Source organism: Sturnus vulgaris, unplaced genomic scaffold (genome assembly GCF_052056855.1).
Source record: "Sturnus vulgaris isolate bStuVul1 unplaced genomic scaffold, bStuVul1.hap1 Scaffold_195, whole genome shotgun sequence".
Classification (NCBI taxonomy): Eukaryota; Metazoa; Chordata; class Aves; order Passeriformes; family Sturnidae; genus Sturnus; species Sturnus vulgaris.
Genome location: NW_028276170.1, coordinates 13845634 through 13870797, shown reverse-complemented (window position 1 = coordinate 13870797; position 25164 = coordinate 13845634). Strand labels below are relative to the sequence as shown.

Here is a 25164-nt window from a genome sequence, read left to right as displayed (position 1 = left end):
ACAGTAGCCGATCTGGGTATATCTGTCACAGATGCCAATTGTGTTAATCGTTTCGTTATTCTCCAAGTCATGATGTATAGAATTGCTGACAAAACAAAACCAATTAAAACTAAAATCAAGAGAATAATGGTGGGATGACACAATTTGTTCAGGACACCTGTAGCAGTAGGTGACCACCCAAATAGAGTATCCCACCACCTGTGTTCAGCATCTGTCTTTACTCTTTCTAAAACACAATGTATTTTTTCCACATTGTGATGAACAGCTATTAGAGTTTTCTGTCCGTTTTTCTTGATCTTCTCCAAAATTTCGATCAGATCTTGGTGGAGCAACAATTGCTTCACCAGAGAGAGGTTCATTCCAATTGGAGTGGGCAATAGATGGTGGATCAGTGTGTAATTTGACTGCAAAAGATGGTGAGAAGTAACTGGGGCTACATAGGAAAAATCACATCCTGAAATCCTAGTAAAGTTGCAGACACAAAAGTTTGAATGATTTTTAGTATTCAGTACCAAATTTTCTATAAAAACACTATCACAAGCAGTTCTAAAGCATGCACATCCATTGCCTATATATACTAATACAGTTTCAGGAATCTCATTTGGATGGATTTCAAAGTTACAAACATTCTGTTCTGTGTCCAAGCAGATATCTTGAGCTCTGATTGCATTACTTTCACAGATAAACCCTTGTTGTTCCCGGACAATGCAAGTTTCCAAATTGACAGTTTGCCACCTCCCACCAATTTGACGGGCCCATTCCCTATGCTCGAAAGGATAGAGAATAGCTCCATCATGGTTCAACCCTAATGCAATGATGGGGAATATTGAATGCACTGAAGCATTACGAATCGTCAGTACAAAGGCTGTGGCAATGCTTGTGCTGGGATCATAGGTAAAATTTACTAAGTTCCACCAGGACTGGAATTCTTTTTCAAAATCAGTGGCACTGTCCCAGACTATTTTTCGGATTTCAGTGGGAAAAGTGCCTTCCTCACCTTCTCTTATAATTAAAGCAGCAACTGACTGCATCTACAACTGGGCCTGGATACAACTGAGAGCCAAAGAGATGTTATTTTGAGTAGCACCAAGTGCATCGATTATCAATTTGTGGTCATTTACGTTTACCTTTTCCCAACTTGGTAATATGTTTGATAACAACCATTGTTGGGTCCCCAAAGCTGTTAAGGCTGTTTGCAGGGGCCGTTGTAATTTGGTTACATCTCCAGCTGTGGTAGCCAATTTATTCATTAGTACTTCCGAATCGATGCTATTCAAAATTCCCAATCCTGTTCCCACAACACCGGTTATGTCTCTTGCCATTCGTTTTTTAGCAGGATTTCGTTTCCGCAGCCAGGTTGTCCATCCCTCAAAAGAAGTCTGTAGAAAGGGTGAACAAGCTGGTTGGACTTCTGAGACATTATTTTGCATCAATAATTTGATTTGTTTGAGAGACCATGCCGGATTAAACAATATTTGTTGTTGGTCAGTTTTTCTAATTACGTAAGGTCCAAATTGAAAAATCGTAGGGCTTAGCACAACCGGTGGTTGGGTAGTAGGTGTTACAACATTAACATCAAGTTCTCCCCAGTATTTTGTATCATTTTTTCCACACATGATTTTATAGGAAAATTGTACAGCAGTTAGGTTTAGCCAACAGTCTTGATTTTGGGTTTTGCAATATAAAGTCCGGCCATGAGATCCTATGCCATAACTGTATGCAGGTTCGGTGAGGGATCCAGTTGCTAATTTACAAGTTATTGCGACATTATCACCTTGTGTCACCATGAAAGGAGGGAAAACCTTGTTTTTGTCATCCAACACTAAGGGGGGGGTGCTTCTTCATGTCCCTCGGTGTTCTTCTGTGGAAAGTAAACACAAACAGAGTCTGCCTCCAGGAGGCATGAGATTAAAATGATGGAACTATCCAGTGTGTAGCGTGGACTGGAATTCTGTTAACTTTCCAATCATTTTGCTGCCAAAAAGGAAGCCACTCTGTACCTCCTTTAAACACAGCAAAAGGAGGCCACTCTGTACCTCCTTTAAACACAGCATAGGTGTCAGTGTAGATGTAAACAAGAGAGATATTCTGTATCTCAAGTCGGAAAACACTCCAAACAACTGTCAGCTCACCGGTCTGAGAGCTGCCTTCTCCCTCAGTAATAATTTGTTCACCAGCAGAAGTGGGGAGGGCTACTGCCCTGTATTTCCCCACCTTTCCCTCTCGTTTGGCAGAAGCATCAGTGAACCAAGAATTTGCTGATTGTTCAGGGGAGAAAGGAGTGGCTACTTTACTTACCAAGGCAGGTTTGTCATGGCTATTTGCCAAGCTCTCAGTTTCTTGTATTGCCAGATTTTTTACAGCTCTTTCTATCACTAAGAAGATGTTACAGTAATGTTTTATCTGGGCATACCACTTCCCAACTGAGGATCTCTGGGCCACCCCGTCATGGGGAGGGGTCTCAATAGTGACTGTGATGTGTTTTCTCCAGAACACTAATAATTCTAGAGCCTGTTGGATATCTTTCCTGGATTCAGGCAATTTAATTTGATCCAGAGAGGTTAGAGTATCAGGTGGAATACATGTCACACTTCCTTTCCACCAAATTCCCAAAAACTTCACCTCCTGAGAAGGTTTTTGAATTTTCTCTGAGGAAATTTGCAAATCAGGGTTTTCCAAATGAGAGATTATTTTTTGTTTGGTATCCCCCACTACTTTTATTTCATCCCCTCCCACCAGAATATCATCAATGTATTGATAGACAGCTGTATTGTCAGGTTTGGGTATCTTTTCTAATTCCTGGGCTAAAGCGTGGTGGGCCGAAGTGGGGGAATGTTCAGACCCTTGGGAAAGCCCAGTGCAGGTGAACTGCTTTGGCTCAACTCCCAGAGCCTGTGCAGGAGATTGATTTGGTGCGTTGTTCAGAACTTGTGGAGAAGTTTGCTCTGGTACACTGCCCAGAACCTGTGGAGAAGGTTGCTCGGGGGGTGCATCACTGATATAATCATATTCTATTTTAATCACAGGTTTCAAGTTGGAGCAGCAGTGTTCCCCACAATTTTTCATCAAAATTGGGTCTTTTGGAGAGTACATTGGATTAATGTGAATAGCTTCCTTCTCCTGTGTTCCTTTTGGTGAATCAGCATGCTTTGAATTTTCGTCCCATTCTTCTCTTAAGGCAGCTTTTAACAAATTATTTTCATCTCGCAACAAATGGTTCTCATTCCTTTCTTGATCTAATTGTTTTTGCAAAATTTGAACAAGATTTTGTAGAGAGTCTATAATTGTTCTTTCCTCATTTCTGTGCTCAGAGCGAGTTTCTATAGCTGCCGTAAGACAAGCTCCTAAAACCGAGCAGAGTATGGTTTTATCTTTGCCCAGTTTGAACTTTGACTCATGTTGCAGAGAATATATTCTATCAATCATATTCTCCAGATTAAACCAATTATTGTTCGCCCATTCCTCCCCACCTTGGGACTGTCTGGCGCTATACTTAGCTAATAGAGCATAGAATGCAGCTTTATCTGTTACAGTGGAATTCTCAGTCATTTTGTGAAGGGATAAGTAAAAACCACAACAGGGAGGTCTATTGCTTAAGTTACCACACACAACGAAACAGCTTCGCTGTGTGCCCCCCTTCGCTTCCCTGTGTGGGTGAAGAGACCAAACTACTTGGGAGGCACTCCTTAGTTACAAAACACCAGGTTGTCTCTTCACTGCACCAAGTAGTCAAACATCATAAAACAACAACAACAACAACAGTGTCCCGCCTTTTGCACCAGTAGATCTTTTGTGAAATTCTGACGACAGAACCCTCAAGCGAGTCTGGGGATGCTCCACACCAAGGTGTCTGCAGTCTGTGGGAAATCAGAAAAACCCCCCTTGCTTTCTAGACAGGCTCACCCATCCAAGGTGGCCAGCTAGGTGCGGCTGGAGTAAGTCTTCCTTCCCCTGATACAGACTACAGACAACCTTGCATCCCTTCTGTCTGCCAGAAAATCCTGTCCGTGACGCCAATTTAATGTCACGATCCGCTATTAATGCAGAGCGGGGGTTGTGATGGTTCTTTTGATCTCAAAGGTGCAAACAGGCAAAATGCAGTTTATTCAACTGCAGAAAATCAGTTTAATCAACAACAGCAATGCATTTCATCAAATGCCAACAATTCAGTTACGGTAAAGGGGAGAGGTATAGGATAGGGAAAGGGGAAGGAAAGGAAGGGATGGGAGAATAGCTACCAACAGACGAGACGGGTGTCCTCACGGGTCATCCGATAGACGAGTCCTCGTCCGTGGGGAGATCTCAGGGGTCTTCATCAGTGGAGAGATCTCAAAGGGTCTTCTCCAGAGGGTCGCTCTTTTATAGTCCTTCTCCAAAGCGAGTGGCTTCTGGCCAAAAGGTGGGAAGATTTATGGACCATTGTGTGGTGCTGCAGGAGACAGGTACGGACAAGCAGTCCTCAGTTGGTACAACACAGTCTCTGGTTGGTGCCACAGCAGCACAGTCCAGTGAACACAATACACCAGCACACAGTCACGAGCATCCACCTGGCCCGGCCAGTAAACCATTGTCCAGAGTCAGCCTGGGTGGGGTCCTCGAGGTCTCCTTGAGACAGTCGGGAGGCAAAATCGAGGGGAACTTCGGACCGACCCTTACACACAGACACAGGACGTATGGCCCAGGGCACGAATGCTGCTCTGAGTCCTGGGAGCAGTGAAATCAGCAGGTGTGGCAGAGTCCCTGCCAAAGGAGACCTGCTGCCCCCAAGGCCTGCCAATGCTGGTGCCTGTTCCTGCCACAGAGACCTGTGTCCTCTGGGGACTTCTCTGCCAGAGGACAGCCAAAGCCCACGTGCATTGGTGTGTGTGCTCCTTTCTGCAGGCGGCTGTTTGCAGGAGCACCTGGTGGCAACACTTGGTCTCTGTCAGAAGCTGTTACTCCTTCCTGGAATGATTTTTGCTTGGAAGTGATTATCTGCAGCACAAAAACCCCATCCACTGTTGACTTTCACAACACAATTAGATTCTTACGGAGATCCTCTCAAGTTTCCTTGTGTCCTTCTGACTGTTTTTCTTGCTTTCTGGTAAAAACATCAGCCCAGCACGTGATGCCCAATGCTGGAGGTTGCTGCTTGTCTGGCTGTGGCCAGCAGCTCACGTCCAAACACAACTGGGTGCCTGCTGGGCAAGGGAATGGACAGGAACTCGCAGTGAATTTCCCTGGTGAACTTGCAAGGAACCTGGGCAAGATAGGGATAACTCTGGGGTGAGACAACCTGTTTTGTGTCTCTGATGATGATGGTGCCAGCCCCATGAAGGAACAGCCAAGACAAGCACTGAGAGCAAACGTATCCTGCCACTTTCTTCTGTTCGATGGGCACGGAACACACTTGTTCCCACAGCTCCACAGGACTTGATCCAGGAATAAGGGAGGGCCTCCAACAAGACCAGAGCAGAATCCTCACTCAGCAGAGCCTGAGCCTATGACCTGGGCCATCTGTTCAGCAGACACCAAAGTCCTTACTTCCCTCTATCCCTGAACCTCAGCCACACGAGTCCTGCTTTTCTTCAGCATCTGCTGCTTCTTCCTTCTTTCTCAGCAAGGTCTCCATTTCCAGTGTAGACGCTCACGCTGTTTTTAGAAAGGTGCCTGAATGGAGGAGAGTGTCAGCAGCTGCAGCTAAGGGCTCGTGTCCCATCAGAGTCTCTAACGATGGCACCAACGCTGCTGCCTCGGGACAGCCGACTCTGGAAGGCGAGTGTGCCCTCGAGCAGAGCCGCTGAGGTCAGTCAGGGGGACAGGCTGCAGCTGAAGCTGCCAAGCGTTGCTGTGATTCTGGCAAGTCAAGAGAAAACCATGGTGACCATTTTCCCTTACACCCTTTGCCAAGCCACGAAAAATTGTGCACACAGCATCCCCTCTTTTGGCATCCTGTCTGGTGTGCATGTCTTCCTGAGGAGGTACAAGCCTTCTGGGTGCTGCTGTTCCAGTGCACATTCTGGTCATTTTTCTCTGGTGTCCAGAGCCACGTTGACAGCAGGAGCTCCACAGGCCAGCTCCAGGAGACATCGTTCTTGCCATGGTGGCAGCAGCTCTGTGGGTCCCGAGCTCAGTGTCAGGGGAGTCTTGGCCACACAGCACAGTGGCCTGGACAGCTCTGGGGACCCGGGCTGATCGCCAGCGCTGCCACTTCCCACTGCTCCTCGCCTGCAGCAGCCAGTGGCCGTGCTCCAGCAGGGCCTGCTTGGGGTCCTTGTCCCTCCTTGTCCCTGGCCAAGCAGCCTGGGCACCTCGGGGCTGTCCCCACTGTCCTGCTGAGGCCAGGCCTCGAGGGCTTCTGCCACAGGCACCAGAGACGCGTCGGGGAAGCGCCAGAGCAGCCGGCTGGCAGGAAGAAGGTGGCTGTCTGGGGGCTGCTTATGGCCTCTGCCACCCAGTTCCTCAGGGCTTCCCACCAACCCATCCACACAAGTCCTCCTGGCCCATCACAGCCTCCCGCCACCCAGCGCCACACGCATCCCCCTCACGCCTTCCCACTGCCTTCTCCGGGCAGGCCTTGGCAGCACCGCAGCCCTTCATGGCCTCCCACTGTCCCGTGCCCTCCAGGCCTGCCTGGCTGCTGAAGGAGCTGCAGAGAAGCCGCATCAAGAGGCACCTCAGAGCCCTCAGCAATCCAGCCAGCAACACACGGGCAGGACACAGATGGCGCTTCCAGGCTGGCAGAGGGGTGCTGGCCATCTCCAGGGACCAGTCTCTCAGGGATCCCCGGCGCAGCTCCGGCCTCTGCCCGCCCGCTCTGTCAGAAGCCTTAAGGCTTCCACAGAACCACCAAAGGCCAAGGGCCTTTTGGCCACGTTCCCTTCCACACCGCACGCTTGGCCAACTTGGCGAGCACAAGCATCCTTTTTGCCCTCTTCCCCATTGGCCTGAAGACTCTGGGAACCAAAAGAAAGCTCCTGGACCTCTGTGTATGACAACAGCAATTTACTAATCCTACAGTGGAGTGAAACAAAGTGCTTGCAGAGCAGAGGTGTTCCCTGCAGGCTCAGGTGGCCCCAGCAGACGCAGCCTCCCAGATCAGTTCTCCACACTGCTCACACAGGACAACCAGCCCCTGCGACACAGGGAAGGCCGTGACTTCCAGAGCCGGCGGAATCCATCTCGCATCTGCTGGAGTCGGGAGGAGGGAATGCTCTGTACAGCTCTGTTGATGTACAGAGTCTGAAGAGCCAGGCATGAGATGGCAGGGCTGGTGTCATCTGTCATGTCCTGAAGGGCTGGAAGAGAGAAGAACAGAGCCACAGTCAGAGCCTGCATCTGCAGGGACCTGGGGAGACCCTCCTGCCCCATCCCTCCCACACGGCAGCTCTTGCCATAGCCTGAAGGAAGCAGGAGACAGCAAGGATCAGCTGGAAGGCGCTGGCCACGAATGTCCCTCCCGCAGGCCCCTGGAAGGTCTCTGTGCTCTGCCCACGCCGCCCCTCGTGCGCGCAGGGAGCAGAGCCCTCCCAGCCGGGGCAGGGAACGCAGCTGCCAGCGCCAGCCCCCGCTGACAGCCCGCTGGCCTCACTCACCCCTGCACAGGAGCTGCAACTCTCGCTGCTGCTCTCTCAGGAACCGCCCGGCCATCCCTGCCAACACAGAGCCTGTCACGGCCCCAGCCGCACAGCTGCCCCGCAGCGGCGCTGCCAGCCCTGCGGCCACAGCAGCGCCTTCCCCTGCAGGGCTCAGGCCCGGCCCTCGCCGCATCCTGACGCCCAAGGACACGGCTGCGAGAGGGCGGCAGCGGCGCCGAGGGCAGGCGGGGCTCCAGAGCCCCGGCCCGGATGGCGCGGCCGGGGCAGCAGGCGGGGCTGGGGCCGAGCTGCGGCGGGGCGGGGAGGGAGCCGGGCTTGTGGCTCACCAAGAAACCTGAGGGCCGCCTCTCGCAGGGGCTCCTGTGGGCTCCGCAGGTACGGCAGCGCCTGGCGCAGCAGCTCGGCCGCTCGGCTCCTGTCCTGTGCCAGCTGGAGAGAGCGGCAGGGCACGGAGGGAAGGGTTGGCGCGGGCTCTGTCCCTTGGCCTCGGCCTGCCCTGCCCGCACAGCCCTGAGCGGGGCAGAGGGCCCGGCAATGCGCGGGCTTGATGGAGCTCGGGGCTCCATCAGCTCCTGCCCTGGGGCCAGAGGAGCCTGGAGAAGAGCCCACGTGGGCAGCCCAGGGAAGGGAGGACAGCAGCGCCCAGGAGTCCTCACCTCTGCCACACGCATGTTCTCATCGTGGCAGTTGAAGAAGAGTGGCAGCAGGCTCTTGCTCACAAGCATCTTGAGGGGCTTTTTACCCTTGGCCGCTACCAACCTCATCACCTCTTGGAAGAGGCGAATGGAGAGCAGCTGCACATGGCGGTTGTCCTGTTGGAAAGGAAGCAAAAGCCCTCCACATCAGCTGCTCCAGACCCCTCTGTGCACAGGCCCAAAAATCCACGGGGCCCCACACTTGGGGACAGCACCCAGTGGCCGTGGCTGGGGGCACAGAGCCTTACGTTGTCCAGCAGTGGCCAGAGCGTGCCAGCCAGCCGCAGGGCGATGGGGCTGGGTATTGCGAGGTGTCTGTGCGAGAGCAGAAAGCTGAGCACCGTGACGGTCATCTCAACGATGTCTTCATCTGCATCCCGCAACAGGTCCACAAGGCTTTCTGTCAGGCTGTACATTCTAATGCTCTGCATGGAAGACAAGGCAGGGCAAGCCCACGCTGCTGCTGCTGCTGCCGTGGAGCCCAGGGGCCGAAGGGCTGTCCTGAAGCACTCGGGCAACTGAACAGCAACGCAGGAGAGCTGGGAGCAGCTGCCACAGCTCCCAAAGCCCAGCCAAGCCCAAGGGACTGCTTTCCCCAGCCCCACGCTGGCCGCACAGCTTCAGCCGCTGCTGTCTTCTCACCATCGAGGGGTCCTTGCTGAGCTGCACGAGGCCTCTGAGCACCAGGCGACGCATCTCCCTGGACGTGCTCTGCAGGCGCCTTGCCATGATCTCCAGGACGCTGTCACCCCATTCATTGATGTCCAGGAAGTCCAGGACCTGAAAGGCACAAAGCAGTGACCGGGGTGCCCAGCTGGCAGGAGCTCAGAACTGCACAGGGCTGAGCCAAGGCAGCAGCACAGGGCACGGGCACCGTCCCAGGCAGCTGCGGCTGTGAGAGGGCAGAGAGGTGGGAGGCAGCTCAGCTGTGCTGCCCATGGGGCTCACCTCCACAAGGAACGCCATGGCAGGCAGCTGCCAGTCTGAAATGTCTTGGCTGAGGAGCTCCAAGAGGCAGGAGATGAAGCTGCAACACCAGATCATGGAGACACAGCGCATCTCCCTGGTGGGGGGAAAAGGCATCATTGCCCCTGAGCCGGGAGGGCAAAGCTCTCCCAGGAGTGACCCACGGAGCTCTGGTCTTTTCCCAAGCACCCCGTGGGCACTTTGTGAGGCGGCTGTTCCCGGGCACCCTCCTCTGCCAGCCTTTTCCAGTCTGCTCGTCCGTCTCTTTGTGACAAAGCCCTCTCACCCCTGCCCATGGGAACTGTGTGGGGCACCCTGGACACAAGTGCCGGGGGCAGCAGGGAGAAGGGGGTCTCACCTGGCCAGGAGTCCCACTGCATAGTGGTGGGTGTCAGTACAGAGCAGCGTGTCCCAGCCAGCCTTGCCTTCCATGGCTACCACAACACGCTCACACTGCACTCGGCAGAGCAGGACCTTCAGGGTCTGCACCGCAAACCTGTGTGCAGAGCAAAGCCCAGGTCATGCTGGCAGCCCTGGCTCCTGCCTTGGAAGGGATGGGGAGACTGGGAGGACTGGGATGGAGCACCTTTGGGGGTTGGTGGCAAGGCCCAGTTGCTCCTGGCACCCCTTCCAGAAGGTATCAACCTCCTCTGGCGTATCCAGTGCGCTGATGTAAACTTGGAAGAGCAGACACAGAAAGAGACGGGGAAAATACTCCAACACTATGGGTGGACACCAGGTCAGGTTGAAGACCCTCCACAGCGTCACGGTTGCCTGCAAAAAATGAACCACCCAGAGACAACACTCAGTGCCAAGACATCCGTGTGGCAGGGCCCGAGCATGCCAGGGAGAGGCCGGGGGAGACACCGCGGGGGGGCCCAGCCTGGTGCCCCTGAACCTTGCCCCTAAGGCAGGTTTCAGCCCAGTGCCTGAGGCAGAGAGATGCAGCTGGGGGGAGGACAGAGAGCTAGCTGCTGGAGAGGTGGCCTAGGGGCAAGCCAAGGTCAGTTGCAGGAACTCACAGCCAGGGCAAAGACTCCTGTGCTGTCCCCATCGGAGGTGTACACACTGTCCACTGGCCAGGCGTTCAGCACATTGAGGAGTATCTGCAGCGCCGGCTCCGCAGTCCCAGTGGAGGACATGATCACTCCCCACATGGCCGTAGCAGCTCTGTGGGGTCAGAGCTCTGTGTCAGGGGGGTCTGGGCCACAGCACTGTGGCCTGGGCTGCTGCAGGGGCCCGCGCTGGCCGTCAGCCCTGCCTCTGCCCACCGGCCCTCGCTGGCAGCACCCAGCCAGCCCACGGGGGTGCAGGCATCTTGAGGGGCAGGGAGGGAGCGTGGCAGCACGCTCAGGGGCTGACATGGCAGCACTGGCAAACGGAGGAGCCAGAGGCTCCTGGAACTGTCCCCCTGTCTGGCAGTCACCAGGGACAGGCTCTACAGGGTAACGGGCCGGGGAACCCTAAACCCTCAAGGCAGGTGGGGCTGCCGTACCTGTCACCCGATGGGGCCCAGCGCAAGAGAGTCATCAGCACATCGCAGGGGTATTCCCTGGTCAGCTCCAGAAGGGCCTTGTCCAGCCTGTGCCCAGCAGACTCATTGGCCGTGAGCCACTTGTGGATGTACCTCACCATGGCTGGCACCTGCAGAAGGCCCGGGGAGACTTGGACACCTGCCCGAGCAGCAGGTTCCCCAGCTTCCCCTGAGAAGTGCTGCCCTTCCCACCCTATTGGTCTGGGCCTCAAAGACTGAAGGAACCCAGCAGAGCTGGCTTGAGGCACCACACAAATCCTGGCCACAGGCTGCTTACTTGCTTTGGATTGGAGACACCCTTCTCCACAAGCAAATCCAGCATGGCAGCCCCGGTCTCAGCAGTGAAGAGGGGAAAGTTTGCCAAGAGCCCAGTGCCCACACCGGTGGTCTCTTCCCGCCAAATGCACATGATGAATTCATAGATCATCTGCAGGAGAAGGGCAGGAAGAGAGGGAGAATCCATGGAGTGCTCCAAGCTCGGTGCTGGGCTGAGCAGTGACAGCAGGCCCAGCCCAGGTGGGGATGGCTGCAGTACCTGCGCTGTTCTGCGGAAGCGGCCACGGGCAGGGTCCTGCTCTTGTGTTGGGTCCATGGCGGCACCTGGCAAAGAGCGAGCGCAGCCAGGGCTGAGGGGCTGTGGGAGAGGCCGGAGAACACAGGCCAGCCCTGCATTCCCAGGCAGGGACAGCCCTGGGATGCTCCAGGGATGGGGTGTGGCTGCCTGGGGCTTCAGCCCCAGCTCCTCTTCTGTCCTATCCATGGGCATGTGGGATGGGATGGGATGGGATGGGATGGGATGGGATGGGATGGGATGGGATGGGATGGGATGGGATGGGATGGGATGGGATGGGATGGGGCTAAGCTGGCTGCAGGCACCAGCCCCTGTGGCCCAGCTCTGCTACTCACTCTCCTGCAGCAGCTGGATCTGCTCCAGCTCTTCAGGCTGCTGTGCTGAGGGAGCTGCAGCCTCCTCCTCCTCCTTCACCCAGGCCAGCTTGGGCACTCTGGGTGGTGTCTGCTCCATGTCACTGTATGGAGTTGGGACTGCTTGCAGGAGAGATGTCTTGGAAAAGCTCCAGATGAGCAAGTGCTGCAGTTGTGCTTTGTGGGCACCTGCAACAGAGAAGCCTTGGGAAGGCTACAGGACACCGTGTCCTGCAGTCTGTCCTCGAGGTCACCTGCAGAGGAAACGCTTTGGAAAAGTTCTGGGTCAGTAAGGAACAAGCTGGCTGTGTGGGGGCTCCTCACAGCACCGCTCTCTCCGTCCTGTCCCGACGAGTGCACCGAGCACTGTGGTGTGGCCGTGTCACCGCCAGCACCTATGTCACGATGTGTCACAAAGGGTCACCCTTGTACGCTCTGTCCCTTTCCTATTGCACGGTGACCACGGTGCACTGTGTCACAAAGAGCCCTAGGACACACCTCCACGTGCCCTGGGGACACCCCCACCCCCCCCCCCCAAAGTGGCCCAGCTTGCAAGGAAGACGTTCCCCCAAGGTTCGAGGACAGCCCAACAGGAATTTTAGGAATGGCTCAAACAACAAGCAGATGCTCCTCTGCTCTGCCTGCTCAGGGCAGCAGAAGGAGCCCCCACGGTTGCCGATGCAGGTGCAGCAGGAAGGGCATCGGGGCCTTCCACAGCAGCTGCCAGGGCCGCTCTGGGACAAGACCCGGTGCTGGGTGGCCGTCACACACACAGGAGTGTGACACAGACACGGGACGTATGGCCCAGGGCACGAATGCTGCTCTGAGTCCTGGGAGCAGTGAAATCAGCAGGTGTGGCAGAGTCCCTGCCAAAGGAGACCTGCCGCCCCCAAGGCCTGCCAATGCTGGTGCCTGCTCCTGCCACAGAGACCTGTGTCCCCTGGGGACTTCTCTGCCAGAGGACAGCCAAAGCCCACGTGCATTGGTGTGTGTGCTCCTTTCTGCAGGCGGCTGTTGGCAGGAGCACCTGGTGGCAACACTTGGTCTCTGTCAGAAGCTGTTACTCCTTCCTGGAATGATTTTTGCTTGGAAGTGATTATGTGCAGTGTCCACGCATCTCCCCAGCCCATCACTGCCTCACACACGAGGTGACCACCAAGCCACTCTCCGGCCATCTGACCCGCAGCTGAGCCCTTCCCAGAGTGCCCGCACCCGCAGGGAGCGCAGGGCTGGATTTGGCCGCCAGAGAGTTGGTGACCCTCGTGAGATCCTCGGTGCATTTAGTTCCTACAGGAGTGTGGGCACCGCTGGGAAATGATCTGCATGCCTTGTTAATTGGATGTTCTTCCACCGCTAGCCTGGGGCAGGATCTCTCCCGGTCCTCCTCTCAACTCCCGGGCCTCTCCTCAGCCAATCAGAGAAGGCACCAAAATAATTGAGCCAATCAGAGCGCGCGGCGCTGATGACTCCTCAGGCAGTCCCAGAGCGCCCAGAGCTCCTCACCTGGACTCCACCCGCGCCCCGCCCCCAGCGCCCCACGCCAGGAGAATTTGGGGAGAGGGGGTATCGTGTATTATCTTCTTTTTTATTCTCCCAGAGTGAGGATTAAATGCTCGAGAGACGGAATTTCGTGTTCCGACTCAGATGTTTATTAATTCTTATCTATATTACAGTGAGTTCAACAGCACTTCTAGCTAACAGGCTAAAAATGGACACATATCTCTCTCTACAAGGGTTTTTAAGGGCCAATGAGTCCAATTTAAAAAAGACACCATAATAGCCCAAGAACCAATCACCCGTGACCTGCAATGTGGAATTTTCTATCCAATTACAAAAGTACCACCTATACCCGTGAAGAAGGTGAAAAAGAAAGAAAACTACACCCTAAAACCTCCATCTTGTTTTATATATATTAATATATTCTAAACCCACAAATTCTAAATTTTCCACCATGGGACATTACACACTTCTATTCAAACTACACACCAGTGATTCCAGTTCTATCACACAATTCTGGAAAGCTTCTTCATGGCCTCTGGTAAAAAGCAGTGTTTTCCTGGAGGTCAATGTCTGTCAGCAGAGAAAGCCCAAACCCCTCAGTTTCCAGGGTTCCAACAGGGGGAGGTGTCAGACCCTGCCCGGCGCTGGCCATGGGGCGTGTGGCGGGGGCCCGGAGCTCTTGGCTACTGTGGGCTGCTGGGGGGCTGCTGGGGGGACACCCCCGGACCTGTGTCCTGCACACACAGCGCTGTTCCAGGAGATGGTTTAGTCCGAGTGTCACTTCATTCACGGCACCGACCGGCTGAGGTTCGTGGAGAGGAACATCTCCAAGCGGGAGCAGTTCCTGCACTTGGGCAGCGATGTGGGGCTGCACGTGGGGACACCTCCTTTGGGGACAAGGCTGCCAGGCACTGGAACAGCGACCCGCAATGGATGGAGTACAGACGGGCTGCGGTGGACAGGCACTGCCGGCACAACTACGAGTTGTCCAGCCCGTTCCTCGTGGAGCGCAGAGGTGAGCGTGGGGCAGAGCGTGTCCCCTCGGGCCCTGCCCTGGGAATGACCCTGGAGCCCCTCAGAACCTGCCTGGGAATCACCCGAGACACGTCAGCCCTTCTTGTGCCCATCCCCGGGGCTTCCTGCCCCCTCATCCCAAGTGACTCCAGTGGCTCTCCCAATTCCTCTCAGTCCACAGCCATTCCATTCCCAGTCCACTCCCAGTCCTTCTAACTCCACTCCCAAACCTCCATCCTCTCTCCCAGTGCCCTCCCAGTGCCCTTCGAAATCTCTCCCTTCTCCCCCAATGACCCCCCAGTTCCTCCCAGTCCTTTCCAAGTCCTTTTCATTCCAATCCCAAACCTCCACTCTCTTTCCCATTGCCCCAATCCAATCCACTCTCTCCCAGTGTTCCCCCACTCTCTCCAATTTCATTCCCAGTCCCTCTCCACAGCAGCCCTCTCGTGTTGGGGACCTGGTCCTGGTGGCCACCACATGCCCTGAGAGCTCCTGCTGGCCCTGGAAGAACCTCACCTGGATCTCAGCAGGGTAGAAATCCATGGAGCAGAGCAGGCAGCTGGGGCCGGGCTGGGAGCTCGAGGGCCACAGTGAGATGGACACACTGGGGGGCACTGGGACAGAGTAGGGACACACTGGGATCAGCTGGGGGGAACAGGGTGGGGTTTGAGTGAACCTGGAGGGGATAGAGAAAGATCTGGATCTGGAAAGCAAGGGTTGGAATAAGGTTGGCTGTGATGGGAAGAGACTGGGAGGAGTCCTGGTGAGTCCTGGTGAGACCGGGCAGGGACTGGGAGAAGGTTTGGGGGTCCTGGGCTGGTGGGGGGCAACTGAGAGGGGGTTATGGGATCGTGAGAGGGACAGGAGGAGCGTTGGTGGGTCCTGGGGAGGCCGGGAAGAGATTGGGAGGAGGATTCAAGGAGTCCTGGGTGGGCTAGAGGTGACTGGGAGGGTGATTGGAGTAGCTTGGGGTGTCAGTGAGAGATTTTGGGAGGTCTTGACGCCTGTGGACCCCCAGAGATGCCGCCAGACACCGCCCGCAGCAAGGTGCTGATGGGGATCGGGGGCTCCGTGTTGGGTTTCATCTTCCTGGCGTTGGGGCTCGGCTTCTACCTGTGCAAGAAGGTGTGGGGGGGGGGGGGGTCCCGGGGTGCATATCCCCCCTCCCCAATAAAGCTTCCCAGTTAGACCCAGTTTCGTTTATTGTGGGGCGGGACTGGGGAGGGACTTGGGGGGACCCCGCGGGGGGATCGTGACTGGGGGGGAGGGTGGGGTCCAGGTGGGGAACACTGGGTGCTGCGGGTCTGCCCGGCAACCGGTGAGTCATCACAGCCGCTCTCTCTGATTGGCTGGATCTTCTTCATCGCATTCTCTGATTGGCTGAGGAGAGGCCCGGCAGTTGAGAGAAGGAACAGGAGAGATCCCGCCCCGAGCACAGGCACGGGAACAACAGAGCCAGCCTGGGCACAGCGAGGGAATTTATTACAACCAAATCACAGAGGGACAAGGAGAAGGGAGAGAAATTTCTTCAACGCCTTCCCCCCACCCCACGGAGATCACCAGGACCACGGATCACCAGGGCTCTGCCCAACGGGGGTCACTGGGGATCATCCAACACCGATCCTCCCATGGGGGATGGAGCTGGAGCAGAGCACGAAGCTCTTCCCACACTCGGGACACTCACAGGGCTTCCCTTAGTGGTGACTCCGTTGGTGTCGGGTCAAGGTACAGCTCTGTGAGAAGCTCTTCCCACACTCAGGACACTCGTAGGGCCTCTCCCCAGTGTGGATGCGCCGGTGGACAGTGAGGTTGCCATTCTGCTTGAAGCCCTTCCCGCAGTCGGGGCAGCGGAATGGCCTTTCTTCTGCGTGTATCTTCTCATGCAGGAGGAGACTGGATCTGGTCTGAAACCTCTTCCCACACTCAGGACACTCATACGGCCTCTCCCCAGTGTGGATGCGCTGGTGGTCCTTCAGGGAGGAGCTCCACCGAAAGCTCTTCCCACATTCCCCACACTCATAGGGCCGTTCCCCAGTGTGGATCACCCGATGCCGGATCAGGCCAGAGCTGTCGCTGAAACTCTTCCCACATATCCCACACTCATAGGGCTTTTCCCCAGTGTGGATTCTCTGGTGTTGGATCAGTTTGGAGCTATCTCTGAATCCCTTCCCGCACTCCCCACACTCGTAGGGCTTTTCCCCAGTGTGGATCACCTGGTGCCGGATCAGTTTGGAGCTGTAGCTGAAACCCTTCCCACATTCCAAGCACTTGTGGGGCTTCTCCCCTCCAGGAGGCTTCTCCACCAGCTCTGAGCTCTGCCTGGATCTCCGGCCGCCTTCCCGGCTCAGGGAGGGTCTTTCCTCCTCGCAGCTCCCTGGGCTGGGTTTGCAGCCCCTCCTCATGAGGGATCTCTGGGACTTGTTCTCCTCCTCCATGCGCCCACGCCTTTGGAATGAAAAATCGTGGTTTGAGAGGAAAAAAAAGAGGAGAGTGCTTTAGGTTGGGGGTTCCTCCTTACCCAAGTTCATCTCTGAAAGGTATTGGGCATCTTCTATGTGTAAGAACCTCCAGAACATCCAGCTTCAACCCAAAACTCCTTTAAACACCAAAACCCAGTTAAATAATCCCCCAAACATCAAGGTTCTGCAAACATCCCCTCCAAAGATAAAGATTCAGTCCCTGTAAAAAACCAAAACAGTAATTTTTAGCCAAATACAGATCAGCAACACCAAGATTCACCCCTGTGAAAATCGTGGATCCCCTCCCCAGTCACCGGCTGCATGTGGGGAGACAACGCGCCGGGGGCTGGGGGAGGCTGCAGATAAAGGAAGGGCTGGAACCTTGTGGTGTTTACTGATTCTGCTCCTCCTCCTCCTGTGTCCCTACTCTTTCTCACATCCCTGTTCCTCCTACTATTCCTCTTCCTCCCGCAGAATCTCACCTTCTCCTCCCACGTATATCTTTTGACCATTTGGTTCTTCAACCCTGCTTCTCCTTCCCTTCTCCTGCTGCCCCCAGGCCCAGCACCCACTGCCGGCTCCCTCTTCCCCCCAAACCCACAGCATCCCAGCGCAGGGGCAGCGATGGAGCTGGGGCAGCTCGGGCTGGGGCAGCGCTGGGCTCTCGGCCGCTCCCGCCCGCACTCGCTCCCCACTGCAGCCGCTGCCGCCACCACAGCGCGGGGGGGCCCGGCCTTGGCGCTCCCCCCCTCCCACCTCCCCAAATTCCCATCCAGGGGGGCGCTGGGGCCAGGAGACAGACGAGTGACAGATCAGGGGGGCTGGGAAGAGTCGGCAGCCAGAGAGCACTGAAAATCTCAGCAGGGACTACAGTGGGATCTTCGGGGACTAAACATGGCAGGGCACCCGTGGAAGGTAGGAAGGGAAGGCCAGGAAGGGATCCCAGCAAAAGGGATGATGATCCCAAAATATCTCTGAAGCGTCCCTTCGGAATATGTTGAGGGAGTTTGCACATTCTCCCAGAGGTAATCAAAGACATGGACACCCTGGGAGGCATTAAGGAAAGTCGAGAAGGGATGGAAGGTGTCGCTGTGCTAGTAAGGGATTGGGTGAAGGGGAGTGTGCAGGAATATGGTTCAGTCAAGATGCAGCAGGAGCAATCTACGTGGGAAGAAAAAGGGTGATGGAAAAGAGGAGGAAGAGAAAAATTCTGAGGATGGGGATGTTTTTCAGCAAGCTCTCATCCTCAGAAGTTGCCAGCTGCTGCAGATCCTTTGTATCCCCGGTTGCCAGGACAGGCACACAAGGAGGTCAGGATTGCAGGGGGTTTCTCTGTGCTGGGCAGCGGCAGGAGCGGGCGCAGAGGGGCGGCACCGGGAGCACGGGCTGGGGGCCTGTGGGGAGCTGCGGGGCCGGGCCGGGGCTGTGGGGCAGCCGGGGCTCAGCGCCGGGCGCTGCCTGAGCCCAGCACCCCCCGGCAATTGCAGGCCCGGCAGTGGCCCCCGGCCCCCAGGAGGCTGCGGGACGCCCCGGCCGCTGCCCGGCCCCGTGGAGCTGCCGGCCCTGCCCGCCGGGGGGGCCGCGTTTGGACACTGCGGCAGGACAGGCACCGGCTCTGGGATACGGGCTGGCCACGGCAGCCACAGCACAAGGAGCAGCAGGACAAAGGAACAGCTGGGAAATGGGGATTGGACGTGCAAGCATCGAGATCAGCTTTTAAGCATTTTGTTTGGGTCAGTGCAGAAAGGAATGATTTAGCAGAAAGCTCAGCAGCTGTCAGAGGATGAGCACCCCCAGGCACTGAGGGGGCTGCAGGAGGGGCAGAAGAAGCCCCTGGAGCACTTGGTCACAAAGGCACAGCAGGGGAATGCAAGAAGGGAGGAGGAAAAGGCCAAGGGGAAGGCAAAGGCCATGGCAGAGTTTCTACAGCCCCTGAGGGATGAACCCCAGGGCCCAAGGGGGCCCCAGCACCCAGGGGCTCTCACATCCTTACACCATCTTGAACCAGGTGCCCTCCTCACACTGACACCATTCAGTCCTTGATGGCAAAGATGCTTTCTGGGGATGCCCACTCACACAGGATGGTAAACTGGATTTTGCCTTTGAGTGGGAACAAGAGGTAGAAGGGAAAATGGAAAAGACATGGACGGTCCTTCTGCAGGGATGCAGGGAAGCACCAGCCTTATTGGGGCAAATCTTGCAGAAAATATCACAAAAATTTACCCCACCCCAGGGATTGGGTTAATGCAGGATGTGGATGACTTTCCCCAATCAGGAGGACAAGAAGTGGCAGAAGAAGCCTCTGTGAAATGGCTGAATGTTCAGGCTAAAAAATTTTTTTTATTATTTGAAAAAACAGCGCAAATGGTGGAGAAAAAAGTAAAAGATTTGGGACATATTTTGACTCAAGGTTTGTGGTGGATTAACCCAGGGAGGGACCAGGGAATCTCAGAAGCAATATTACCCAGCACTAAAAAGCAGCTGGGACAATTCTGAGGATTAACAGGGATTTGCAGAACCTGCATTGAGGATTCTCTGTTCCATCCAGAACATTGTACGACTTTTTAACCCCAGACAGCCCTAGTATTATGGTATGGACATAAGAAAAAGAACAAAACTTGAGAAAATGAAAAAACAAAGTGATTGACGCCACAGCCATGGCTCTACCCGAGTCAGAAAAGAAATTGGAATGGGATGTGGATGTTACATAGGGCCATGCCAAAGGAATTTGGAATTCCCGGCTGCAGGAGCAGCATGGGAGGGCACCACTGACCCTGCACTGAAGGCAACGCAGCAGCAGCCAGGGCTCCACATCGGGCCAAGCCCCTGGGCCTGCCCACAGATCCTCTGCTGAAATCCTCTGCCTGGGCACCCTCCTTTGGCATCTCCACACACTGGGGCCAATCCTTGCTGCCACTGCTGGAGCTTCGCTGCTTTCTGTGCCTGCACTGCCACAGCTGCTGGGGAAGACAACGGCACAATTCCACTCTGCCCCTCAGTTACACTCACACACTGGGCTGCCGGGGATTCCATGGTCGGAAAATATAACGAGTGTAATTTTAAAAATCTATTTCTATACTCAGGCTTCATGTGCCTTTGCATTGGGGAAACGAATTTGAAAGAGATTTCTAAGGAATTTTCCACTACTAAACAGAGATGAGTTTAACATCTCAACAGACTGGGAATAGCCCAAAAGATACTCACAAAGATAACGACCATTAAGGCCCATCAGCAAACATCAAGGAACACCCACCCCAGACACTGCCCCTGGCATAGTTGGAGATGCCTGGTCTGCAAAAGGCTGAGAAGGAAATCCAGGGGTGCGGATCTAATTAATATAGAGGGGAAGAAATCCGGGGCCGATAGGAAATTAAATACTTAGAAGTGCACAACTAGGAAGCAATGAACATAAAACCAATGGATTTTTATAGGTTTTGGACTGTAAAAAGTTAAGGGAAAATCTAGTAAAACTCACGTATCATGGAATGATTTTCTCTGCACACCCGGGCTATGTGTGGCTGAAATTATTTCTGTTGCACATCCTGGCCAGAATCAAGTAATGCCTTGATTCTCTAACAGTAGAAATGGTGTTGAAGAGTTTTGGGTCCTCCCGCAGTTTTGGTGACAAGATTACACCATTAGAATGTTTTTTCTTAATAATCCTACTTTTATATTTTCAGTTAAGATTGGGCCAAGGGTGTGGGAAACACATTTTAGTCTTAGGGGAATAAGCAGAAAAAATCTTTATTCCTTTGGGGATTTTTTGTTTATGTTTATGAGTGGCTGTTAGTGATGGCAAAATTTTGGTATGGAATTTGTAATGTTCACTGTTCTCCTTTAGGCTGCATTTGGCAAAACAAGAAGCCCTGTAATATTTAATAGAATCTTGTTTTAAAAAGAGACCGAAAAATAAAATCAGCGGGAGGGGGGAGGGGAGAGAGGAAGGAGAGAATATGTGAGTCCCCTGATGGGCTTTCGAGAGGTGCTTGAATTGGGGAAAAGGGGGTTGGATCCCCAGAGGTAGCAGGAGCGACCTGGAGCTGTCCGCTTTGAAACTACACCCCAAAAATACTGAAAATCAGGGATTCCTCCCAGAAAAAAGCTGTCAGGAGTTGTCCAAAAAGAGTGAAAGAGGGGGTTGGGAACCCGAGATTGAGCAGGAGAGGCCTGGAACCCCCAAAAGCAAGCAAGGGTTAGGGGGTTTGATGTTGGAGTGATGATTGGGAATGGGCCAAAGGATGGGGGAAAAGAGGGAGCTGGGATGCCCAAAGATTGGGGAGGGGGCTGGGAAACCCACATTGAGTCGCGAGGGGTCAGTAGATTTGGGGAATGATGAGAAAGGGGGGGAGAGGGGAGGGAAAGGTGGATTTGGGATGGAAGAAAGGTGGTTCCCTGTCCCTTAGCACTCGATCCCTGGAGCGATTATCTGCGGCTTGGATGGGGGGGCAGATCCGCACTGGAGGGGCCCCCTGCCCATCCCAGTGTGTCCATCTCGCTGCTTCCCTCGAGCTCCCAGCCCGGCCCCGGCTGCCTGCTCTGCTCCCTGATGGATTTCTACCCTGCCGACATCCAGCTGAGCTGGTTCCAGGGCCACCAGGAGCTCTCGGGCCACGTGGTGGCCACCGACCTGGTCCCCAGTGGGGACTGGATTTCTACCAGCTCCTGGTGCTGCTGGAAACCCCCCCGGCACGGGGTCAGCTCCAGCTCCAGGTGGAGCACGTCAGCCTGGAGCACCCCCTGAGCCGGCACTGGGGCACGGCCCGGACCCCACAGCGCCGGGAGGGGCTGGCAGGACACGGAGGGGATTGGGGGTCCTGGGCTTAACGTGGACACCCTCCCTGGGAACCCTCTTCCCGCTCTCCCATCTCCCTTTATACCCCCTCTCCCACCCCTTTCCCACCGCTCCCGTTCCAGCCCCGCTCACCCGAGAGAGCTCCTCGCCGGCAGCCGAGAGATGGAGGAGAAAGAGCAGGAGAAGGAGGAGGAGGAGCAGGAGGAAGAGGAGGGGTAGAGGAGGAGCAAGAAGAGGAGGAGGAGCAGCGAGAGGCGGCAGCCCGTGCGTCCATCGCTCTCTGCATCTGCAGCCCCTTCGCGCCCGCAGTATCGGCCCCCCCGTATTGTGTAGGTGACCCGGGAGGGGGACCTCGCCCCCAATATCTTGGGCGGTCCTGGCAGGGATTTTTTGAGAGGGAGAGGGATATTTGGAGCTCACCCGAAGTATCTTTGGGTCTCCCTGTTCGTGTATTTCGGGAGACGGCGGGCGGAGCGATGTTTGCATCTCGCAGGGCTCCAGAGCTGTCCCGAAATCCCCTTTTGGGGGATCCTGTGGGGTCCCCGGGTGGTTTTTTGGGGATGTCTGGGTGGCGGCTGCAGACAGAGCCCCGGCGGTGGGTGGGGGATGGAGGTCCCCGGAGCCCCGTGGCGATCGCCCGGGACTGGCAGGGCGAGGGGAGCAGCCTTGAGGGGGGGAAAGCGAAAAGGGGAGAGCCCCGGGAGTGCCGGAGCCTGAAATGGGGGCCTGGAGAGGGGGGACCCCGAGAGCCGGGAGTGAGGGGAGCCTGGAGAAAGGATGAGCCTGGAGAAGGGATGAGCCTGGAGACGGGGAACCCCTGGGACACCAACGTGGGGACCCCAAAGCCTCCCAGGGCTCTGGCCACGCCAGGGGCTACAAGGCCACGAGGCCGGGGCTGCTCCGGGCCGCTTCCAGGCTGTCCCTCTGCTCTTGGGTGCCGGGGGTGGCCCTTTGTGACACGGGCGTGTGTCAGGGCCCTCGGTGATGCGGGACATTGTGGTGCTGTCATGAATGAGAGCGTTTGAGATCGCTTAAAAATCGGTGACAAATGCATGAGCAAAAGTCAGATTTAATATTAAGCAACAAAGTACAATAAGTTTGTTGGCAAAATTCATTCTACTGCCTACAGGACAGGTGAGGCACAACAAGGCAAGAACAACACCAAATAAAATCCATGCAATCAGAACAGAAATTAACTGGGAACTCTCTAGGGGAGTGTGGGTGGGTGTGTGGTGTGTTTAGGTGCATGCAGGGATTAAAAGGAACACGGCCTAAAAACATTTGAACTTCTACCTTAATTTGTAACTTAACTTATACCTTAGGCCTAGCAATTCAACAGACGAACAACACCAAACTTATACCTAACTTAACTTAGAACTTAACATTAACAATTCCACAGAGCAATAACACTTAACAGCATTTAACCTAACTTACAGCTGTAACTTCCAAGTTGTACTTAGCAACTTAATACAATAACAACACTTATGACTTACATTTAAGAACTTAGCAAAACACTTAGCATTTAACAGCATTTAAGTATGTTCATAACTATAACTGAACCTTGCTTACAGGCCTAACTTAGATATCCAAGGTACTTCCACATCTAGGAAAGCTGTATTTCTCCCAGATGTGCTATAGCATATGTGCAGGGGCACACACAGACAGGAACAGTTAGTGCAGGCAATTCCCCCCAGAGCTCAGTGAAATCCTCCCTTGAGATGTTTTTGCATCTCCCACTGGCCGAAGGATGGGGCCTTGAGCAGTGAGGGTATGGGCCCAGGACACGTCGTGTTTCAGCGATCCTCCAGGCACAGCAAAGCCGAGGGTTTGCTGGCCCTGAGAGGCCCCTCAGAGGGAGACTGCTGGTCACAGCACACGGTGGCCCAGGAGAGCTCAAAGGTCTCCTTTTGGATTTCTGCTGACAGGGTCACAAGAGAGTGGGCTCCAGTCATAACCATGTTTCATCCTGGCCTCAGTTTGGGTCAGCACTTTCTCTAGGAGTGGGGGAATGCATCACCACACTGGGATCTCAGGGGTGCCCATGGCCTGAGTGATGCTGGCCCGATGCCAGGCACCCACCAAAGCCACTCTGATCCTGCCTCTCCAGCTGCAACAGTGGGGAGAAAGTTTAACCCAGAGTTCCTGGGATGGTGTAAAAAGGGGAAGCATCCCATACCAAACAGCAAAATGTGCATCACAGACCCTGCCTGGGCACAAAGAGGAAATTTATTACCAACCAAATCACGGCAGGACAAGAAGAAGGGAAAGAAATCTCTCAAACCCCTTCACCCTCACCAAATGGGGGTCACTGGGAATCATCCAACACAAATCCTCCCATTGGGGATGGAGCTGGAGCAGAGCACGAAGCTCTTCCCACACTCAGAGCACTCACAGGGATTCCCTTAGTGGTGACTCCGTTGGTGTCGGGTCAAGTGAGAGCTCTGTGAGAAGCTCTTCCCACACTCAGGACACTCGTAGGGCCTCTCCCCAGTGTGGATGCGCCGGTGCCTGATGAGGGTGGAGTTGTGCTTGAATCCCTTCCCGCAGTCGTGGCAGCGGAAGGGCCTCTCCTCTGTGTGAATCCGCTCATGTAGGAGGAGATTGGAGCTGGTCTGAAACCTCTTCCCACACTTGGGACACTCGTAGGGCCTCTCCCCGGTGTGGATGCGCTGGTGTTTTCTCAGGTTGCAGCTCCACCCAAAGCTCTTCCCACATTCCGAGCAGGTGTAGGGCCGTTCCCCTGTGTGGATCACCTGGTGCTTCATCAGATCAGAAATAGTGCTGAAATTTTTCCTGCATTTTCCACACTCATAGGGCTTTTCCCCAGTGTGGATCCTCTGGTGCCGGATCAGATCAGACCTCCAGCTGAAACCCTTCTCACATTCCAAGCACTTGTGGGGCTTCTCCCCTCCAGGAGACTTCTCCACCAGCTCTGAGCTCTGCCTGGATCTCCGGCCGCCTTCCCGGCTCAGGGAGGGTCTTTCCTCCTCGCAGCTCCCTGGGCTGGGTTTGCAGCCCCTCCTCCTGAGAGATCTCTGGGGCTTTTCTGCCTCCTCCATCTGCGCACACCTGGGGAATGAAAATTCCTGGTTTAGGGGGAAATAACAAGAAGACAGCTCCATAAACTGTGTGCTCCTCCTTGACCAAGTCATTGAGCATCTTGTGTCTGTAATAACCTCCCAAACAACAAGATTCCCATCCAAAATCCTCCAAACTTTAACACACGGATCAAAAACTCCCCAAATATCAAGTTTCAGCCAAAATCCCCTCCAAAATTGTGCTTGTTTGAAAGCAAAACCAGTGAGAGTCTCCAAGTCCAAAATACAATTTTTTAGGAAAAAAGAGAAAAGAAATAAAATACATGCAATAGCACAAAAGAAAACAACTGACAGAATCAGAATACAACCTGACACCCTGCTAGTTAGGGTGGTGGTAGCAGTCCCGATGAAGTGGTCTTCTTGAAGCAGTGATGCTGTAGAAAGGTCTGGTAGCTCTTGTCCTCTGGAAACCAGTGGGTAAGGGCTGCCTTGGTGTTCCAAATCTCAGATTTTATCTAGGTAGGAAAGGCTTGGCTCCTCCCCCTGGCTGGAGCATCTCCCAATGGGATGATGGAATTTTATCAGTCATGCAGTGGGACTCAATGGCCCATTAACAGAAGATATCTTCCTGGAGGAAGGATGGGTTGTGGAAATGATAAAGAACA

The 25164-nt window shown here is 54.8% G+C and overlaps 1 pseudogene; it reads right to left on the bottom strand.

The window, feature by feature from the left end:
• Positions 1–25164, bottom strand: part of LOC148218112 (uncharacterized) — a 135543-nt pseudogene that overhangs the window by 10224 nt on the left and 100155 nt on the right.